Source organism: Montipora capricornis, chromosome 3 (assembly GCF_036669925.1).
Source record: "Montipora capricornis isolate CH-2021 chromosome 3, ASM3666992v2, whole genome shotgun sequence".
Classification (NCBI taxonomy): domain Eukaryota; kingdom Metazoa; phylum Cnidaria; class Anthozoa; order Scleractinia; family Acroporidae; genus Montipora; species Montipora capricornis.
This window is the reverse complement of record NC_090885.1, coordinates 31350083-31357323: the sequence shown is the minus strand read 5'-3', so window position 1 is coordinate 31357323 and position 7241 is coordinate 31350083. Positions and strand designations below refer to the sequence as shown.

Here is a 7241-nt window from a genome sequence, read left to right as displayed (position 1 = left end):
TTATTTTCCGCTGTTTTGTCTGGATGCACTTTCGAGGCAGCCCTTTCCAACGTCTTGCACTGTGTAAGTTTTGCAAAATGTAATTGACGTGATGTGAGGCAATAACTTGACTGAAGTTTGCATATAAACAGCAAAAGTCACATTTCGAAAAATATTAAGTGGAGGAAGAACTTTCTGTTTAACAGGCCACGAAGGGCTTACTGGACGCTAAAGCTACCTTCATGCAAACAGTAGCAAGTAAATACAACAGAATGCTATTTGAATAGAAATCTGATGTCGGAGACAAATCAAACCAGTTGGTGTGCTTGGTTGCCGGTTTATTGAACATAGGGAAACAGGTTGTCTCAGATGGAGAGATATAGAAATGGCTGAAATAACTTGTTCATGGATTTGAACGTTGATAAGGATTCACTATCAAAACCATCTCGCAATGTTGTTTTTGCAAAATAAATGCCAGTAAACCAGAAGTCTTAAAGAAATTGATTTAGTTTGTTTCGTTTACTTTTCTTTATCCCCCACAGCATCAAAATCACATGTATTGAGATATCAAATATAGTTTATATGTTGTTTCAAAAATGGTTGCGTTGCATTGATTTGTTGATTTCAAGTTACAGGTCCCCAATTTATACAGAGTCTCTTTCGATCTTCCTAGATAGTCGGGAAGAGGAAAGTAGACTCTGCCAGCCGGCTCGACATTTCGTGTTGAGCATGCGTTAAAAATTGAAACGTATTCGGGAGTCAGTCACGCTTGACTAGTAACCGCAAAACCTCAAAACCAAAACAAACAGTAGGGATATTTTCGAACAACTCTGGCAAACACACGACAACCAAGGAATCATTTCCTTGGAAACTCAAGATAGTTCAAGTTTTTAAATTGCCATCTCAATTTTAATTAAAAAAATTAATAGATTTCTCAATTCTGGCAAACTAGTTTCTGGGAAATACTCATGGGAATTTAGACAGTTAAAAATGGTCACGATGTTGTAAATTTAAAAAATATTGATGACGCGTGGCGATTGATCATGCGCACAGATTAAAAAAAACAGGTTTGACAAGTCGAAACTGGACTGACTCATCCATTTCTTTGGATGAGCGGCAAATCAAAGAAAGTCGAAGCAGCTGGCAGTCTGATTTCCTCTTCCCGACTTATCTAGGAAGATCGAAAGAGACTCTGCTCGCAGAGCCTGACCCAGTTTAATGTTCCAGCGCTAGATAAAGTTCCTTTTTTGGGAGTAGTCCTTACTTTCTTTTGCATTGCATTGTTTTACTTTGTTGTTAATGCCATGGACATCCTTTCTCATAAAGAAAAAAATCTAATTTTAACCCTTCCCTCCTAGGCTAACAAGCCTACGTGTAGCCGTACCCTCCACACGAAAGAAGAAAGAAAAACGGGGGGAGGGGGGGGGGGGAAACTTCTCGCCCTAGGCTAGCTAGTTACAGCCCATCTCCAACTCAAGATAAGCAAACTATTCATGTTCCTTTTGCATCATTTCCTTCCTCACTGTTATCATCATTGCGCGAAAAAGCGAGTGGAGTCAACGGCACAATCTATTTTCACCAATGTGTTCTCGAAAGAATTGACTAAGGTAAGTGACCAATGAGAAACCATCATACATTTTCTTGCAAAAGGAGTGACGTCACGGAACACGATTTGTGTTTGTAGACGTTCCCTCCTCTCGTTTTTTCTTTTGGGGGGAAGGGTGCGGCTACACGTAGGCTATCGTTCAGGTAGACAAAAGACTTGACCCAGAGGCCAAAACCCGAGGACCCAACCTAGAAACAAAAGGGTAAAAGAGGTTTAAAGAGACAACCTATAAATTTGTAGATGTTGTTGGGGGAATCAATCTCGATTTGCTCAAGGTGGTATTGGTATTTCTCAATTAGGCGGGCAAGTGGTATTGGTATTGTTCACCATGACCGAAGTGATTTGGGTAACTAGAGTCATGAGGTAGAAACTCACAAGGAGCATCGAAGCGCTTTTCGGCGTTGGGATTGAAGGTGAGTAATTTGCCAACATTTACAGCACTGCTTGCATTTACTTTGAAAATCAAAGATATCATATTCCCTGGCTCAGAAATTAGTTTTTTTAGACACAATCATTCATCCCAAACGTAAACTGGTCACAAACATAACAAGACACTTGTCGGGCAATAAAGATATCTGTGACATATCCGAACGAAAATCATTACTGAATGTAAAAGAAAAACCCCAGGGCAGCCACCGGCACTGAAATAACTATTTTTTCTCAGTATTCTTGTTTCTTTCAGTATATTCTACTTTTAAATGCTAAAACATTTCACCGAAAGGCACTTTTCAAGTAGCCTTTTCAAAACCGTTTGTCAGAAAAGATGACTGTCGACCAGCATAAGAGTTTTCTTTTTTTACAATTCGTAACATGTTATTAAGAGATAAACCACCAGGAAAAAACTATGCCCTGTTATAAATTGTTCCTGTTTTACCATTGTTTTAGTTAGATTGGTGTTCATGTAAAAAAATAACTATTCTCCTCATATTGATAATTACTTGTGGGGCATCGAAGATTTTTGTCACGCCCAACATCTTAAGAAATGCAAGTTACGTAACGTAACAATGAAATGTTGTCTTAGCTATTGTTTCTTACTGTGTGTGGTTTCCCGTCCTTTCAGGCAGTTTCATTCCACTGCCTAATTAGCATAATATGAGGGCATCTTCAGCTCATAACTTTCATAATTTAAAAGTACCTCAGCTGCCGTCTATACTAACAGTATTAATCAATTTGGCTGCAATAGGCCGAGTTCGATATATCAATATTCAGGCATGGTTACGAGCCTGTATGGTCTAATTTCACGGCTCAGTTTTCTTTGTCTCACAAGTCCAAGGGGAGATTTCTAAACGAAACAATATTCAAATTTAACCATAAAGCCTGGTAGCCATGTGTGAATATTGATATATCGAACGTGGCCTATTGACTAATACTGCATAGAGCGTAAGGTACGTGGTTAAGTCTTGTGAAGCAGAGTGTTTGTTTTTTTCACAGTGTGAGGGGCCACAAACAAAAAGTCGAAAAATATCATCAACTGGTGAGTATTTCTACATGTAATATGATTTTGTGGTTTTTAAAATTTTAACAAGAAGTTGAATTTTCATTTTTTTGGATAGATAATCGAACTATTACGAGCACGAGTGAATTTCTCCAAAGACGAACAAAATTGCACTAGCCCGTGGTGCTTATTTCTTTCAAACTGCACGTTACGAAACAAATCATGCTATTAATGATATACGTGCCAAAAAAAAATCACTTTTATTGCACTAATTTCACTTTCTGCTCTCTGTTTGGGATTTATTGACGTGCCCTCAGCCAATCAACAAGCTGATTCAGAAACGTTTTGATGTATATCATTAATCATAAAATAAACTGAGCATCAACATATCAAAACATCGTTGATTGAGAAATAATCATGTGAAATACTAGAAATTTTAAATGTCAGCTTCACTTGAATTTAAATTGCGTAAGTCTGGAAAAGAGATGAGTGGTTTAAGCTATGATAAAGATAGGCACCGACAATGCGAATGGACCAACCTCTTGAGGAGATAAATACTGTACCGCAGGGAGCCCATGAGTATGAGCTTGCCTCTCCCATTCACGCCCTTATGAGTCAACGTTTGGGCGTATCTTTCTATTTTTAGAATTATACGAAAATAGCATTAACAATGTACGTAAATGGTGCAAATTGAAGTAAATTTATGTAAATGCGAGTCTGCTGCTGAAAATAGAAAGATACGCGCAAGGGTTGACTCAAGGATCTACTACTGCATATGGAGGCTCCTACTCATGAGCTACTGGTATCATAAATAGTTGCCTGAAATTCATTACAATTACATGGTAATGATTGTTCAGTTCAATCCCCTAGCCAAGAATTTAGGCCATTACCAGCAAGTTCAGTAGAAGCATAAATTTCCAGAACGAAACCCTAGTAACGAACAAGCAACTAAACCAATCCCTTATCTCATTGTCAATTAACCCACAACCACCAGATCACGAAGAACCAGCAGATAGTAATAAAGCAACAAAAAAGTAACATCTTAAAGGCATCAGGCAACTTGTATTTCCTAGTTTTTTAGCCTTTTGGAAGTTGCCTAAAAACTCTGCCATTTTTAAACATTTCCCCTTCCTTCCCCTCTGCAAAATTGCGGAAAATCCGCATTTTCGACAACACTAGAAACCTCGCCATTTCTCTTGTTCTAGGCCTTCTTTTCAAGTGGTTTTTGCAGAGACAATATCTACAATACCTAAGATTTCAATGCATACTAATTGGTATTTCCTATTTCTTTATCTCGGCGACTGACGCGAAAATTCAATCTCTAGTTGAAGACTTATCATTTTTTTTGGATCCTGGGCGTCCCCTGATGCACCAGGTTCGCAAGCTCACTAGTGTCTGTGGAAAAATCATTTCCCTTGGCAATTGCTTCGGGAACGTTACAAAGTTCATGACCAGAAACAACCTTCTTGGTAATTAGCTCTGTCTTCAACTGGAATTGTCTTGTTGTTTCAACGCCCAAATGCGATTTTGATGATGACGCTGAAGAGCAACTTGATATGAGACGGAGAGGGACGAGGAGAGCATGCCACGTGTGAAGCGGGGCAAGCGGACTTGATGATGTTGAAATAATAAAAAAGATAGGATCCAAAGACACGATGGAGGTTGAAAGTCAGAAGTAAGTTATTTTCCAGTCCCAAATTGTCATTTGTTTATTGTATTATAATTTATTACAATATTCACTGTAATTGTGACCTAATTACCATTAAATTGACAGGTGCAAACGCAAAAGACCAGAGTCTGCTGAGGAGGTCTGCTGAAATTCTTGACCATGGCAAGAGAAGAACACAACATTAAAATTGCATTCCTCAGATTGAAGGAATGGGAGCAGCTGGTTCACGATTGCAACAACATGGGGATTAGTTTTCCTCCTGAATACGATACTGAAGGAGAGAATTCTTTCACTATCTTGTAGTTTTGGAGCCTATTCTTAATAACAGTAATAAATTTATAATTAAAGGAACTGTAGTAACTGTGCATCCTTAGTATCGTATTACGCTGTTAAGGAACCCTAAAGGAATTTTCATTAATCAATTGTTTTAAGCGGAAAAGTACTCAGCCGGCGTTTGGCATTCCCACTTGCATCTGCAGCAATTATGTCAAATGGAACACCTTTATCTTTGATATCTTCATCCAAATCCTTCTCTTTATGCACAAGGGGAAAATTGTGCAATATTTCCATTGTCACAATAATGACGAGAGTATTCTCCACGGCTGTGAGCAGTCCTAAGTGCAGACATGGAGTTCGTCGTTCTAGTGAACCAGATCGTTTATTCCGATGCCTCCAGTTCAGGCCTGATTTAGAGAGTTCCTAGAGTTCCACTTTTCGCGAGCTGCTTGCTGTTTCTTTATCTTTACAGTCGGTCCCAGATTCCCTTCCTGTGGATGTTGTCTGGTATACAGATAATAATCAAAATGCTGCTCGTATTGTGGAGATTGGTTTTTAATTGTTGACTCGCACCTGACAAACTGAACGTTTCAAAGAGAAATATTCTTATTTTAATTTTATTTCCAAACCTCTTGTCTAATGAAAAATAACGTCTGTATGTAAACGAAATCGGTGTCCAAAAACCTGGAAATTTAAGGTTATAACACAAGCTCAGGCAACGAAGGCTAGGATTCCGCCCGTCGTGAGAGAGCCGGATGAGAAAATTCCACCCGCTCCCGGGACCAATCAGATTCCAGGATTTGTTGCATTCCGCCCACTCACGCACTGAGAAAAAAATCAAATAAGAATTAATGTATGGTCCGTTCACCGAGACAAAAAAGAGTTAGTGGAGGTTCAACCGTATCTAACATTTTCTTGTAATAATGCTAAGAGTGAGTCAATAAAGATTATAAAGATAAAGATCCTTATATCGCGTGTAATCAACTTTCGGTAAATTCCCGTTCAAATTCTGTATTTAATTGCGATTTGCGCTTTATGTTTTTCTTTTCGAAACAAATAGTGTTGAAGTTTATGAATGGCCAAAAAAGCATCCTTTTACGAATACCCCGATATTAAAGAAAAAGTTAAAGTTAAAAGAGCCTCATGATTTTTGCTTCACAGAACTTTCCGGCCAATCCTTTAATTCCTTTTGGGCAAGCACAGAGGAACGAAGATTCATTTCTGAAACACTCGCAAGACGATTTGCATGGATTAAACGACGCTGAAATGGAAGTACATGAATTAAGAATTCCCTGCCAAGTCATATTTTACGTCTCTAGTTCTTTAATTTCCCTCGGTCGTGAATATTCAAGCGTTTAATTTAGGTCGAGACAAATGCCGGCTATGTTAAATTAAATATTTTAGTCGCTTGCGAGAGCTTGGCATCATCCGAGTTTGCAAGCGGGTCAAAGGGGTGCAGTTCGATTGTAAATCTCTGCAAGGCTTGCTCGCCATCAAAGTTATCGTAATTCATCCCATATATCGACTTTTTTCGCGACAGAAAAAACGTCAATTTCTGTATTTATTGGTGAAAAATACTGTACACAACTAGAGGGCGCGGAAATATCGTATTGGACGATTTTACCTCATATGATGGTGAGCTGACCGATTTCTGAACAAGCAGGCAATTTTCAAGATGGCGGAAGTCTATTTGCATTTTTGGTCATCTTTAAGACGATATGTCTCTTTTGTTTGACAAGATCGGCAAATAATGTCTTTAGAAATTCCAACTGGAGATAGAGGCCAAATATCCTAAATAACTTCATTCTTTGACCGGAGTTCCCCTTTCAGGTGTCACATGGTTTTGTACCACAGTGGTCCCTGTTAGCTTAGTTGCAGTGGGTGGTATCACTGGCTGATGAAACTACTTGCATAACGGAAATGCCTACAGTCGCCAAGGCTTATTGTATTTTTATTAATACCTTTATTGATTATATGTGGATGATTTTTGTACAAAATCACAAGTGCTACATTAATATTTTTTGCTACTAGCTTCTCCTACCTTCTTCTTCAATTGGTCCGCATCTGTACCACGATTGAGCTGATTAAAAAGTTATTGCTATGAATATGTACTTTTTTTTCTAAATCAGGATTTTCTGACTAACTCGGATGGACGAGTGATCCGCTAATCACAATTAGAAAAATAAGGAAAAAGACGGACCCTTTTTTTTATTTAAAAAGTAAGAAACAACAACAACTAAAACAAAAAGCAAACAAACAACCCAAAGAGCGAAAAT

General features: G+C 38.4%; 1 protein-coding gene across 1 annotated transcript in view; it reads right to left on the bottom strand.

Moving 5' to 3' along the window:
* Positions 1 to 6900: 6900 nt before the first annotated feature.
* The window catches only part of LOC138040087 (delta-like protein 4), an 11023-nt gene continuing 10682 nt past the window's right edge, over positions 6901 to 7241 (bottom strand). Inside the window, exon 6 of the mRNA XM_068885875.1 lies at positions 6901 to 7241. This exon is cut by the window's right edge and continues 1918 nt beyond it. The gene's annotated coding sequence lies outside the window, so the exon portion shown is untranslated.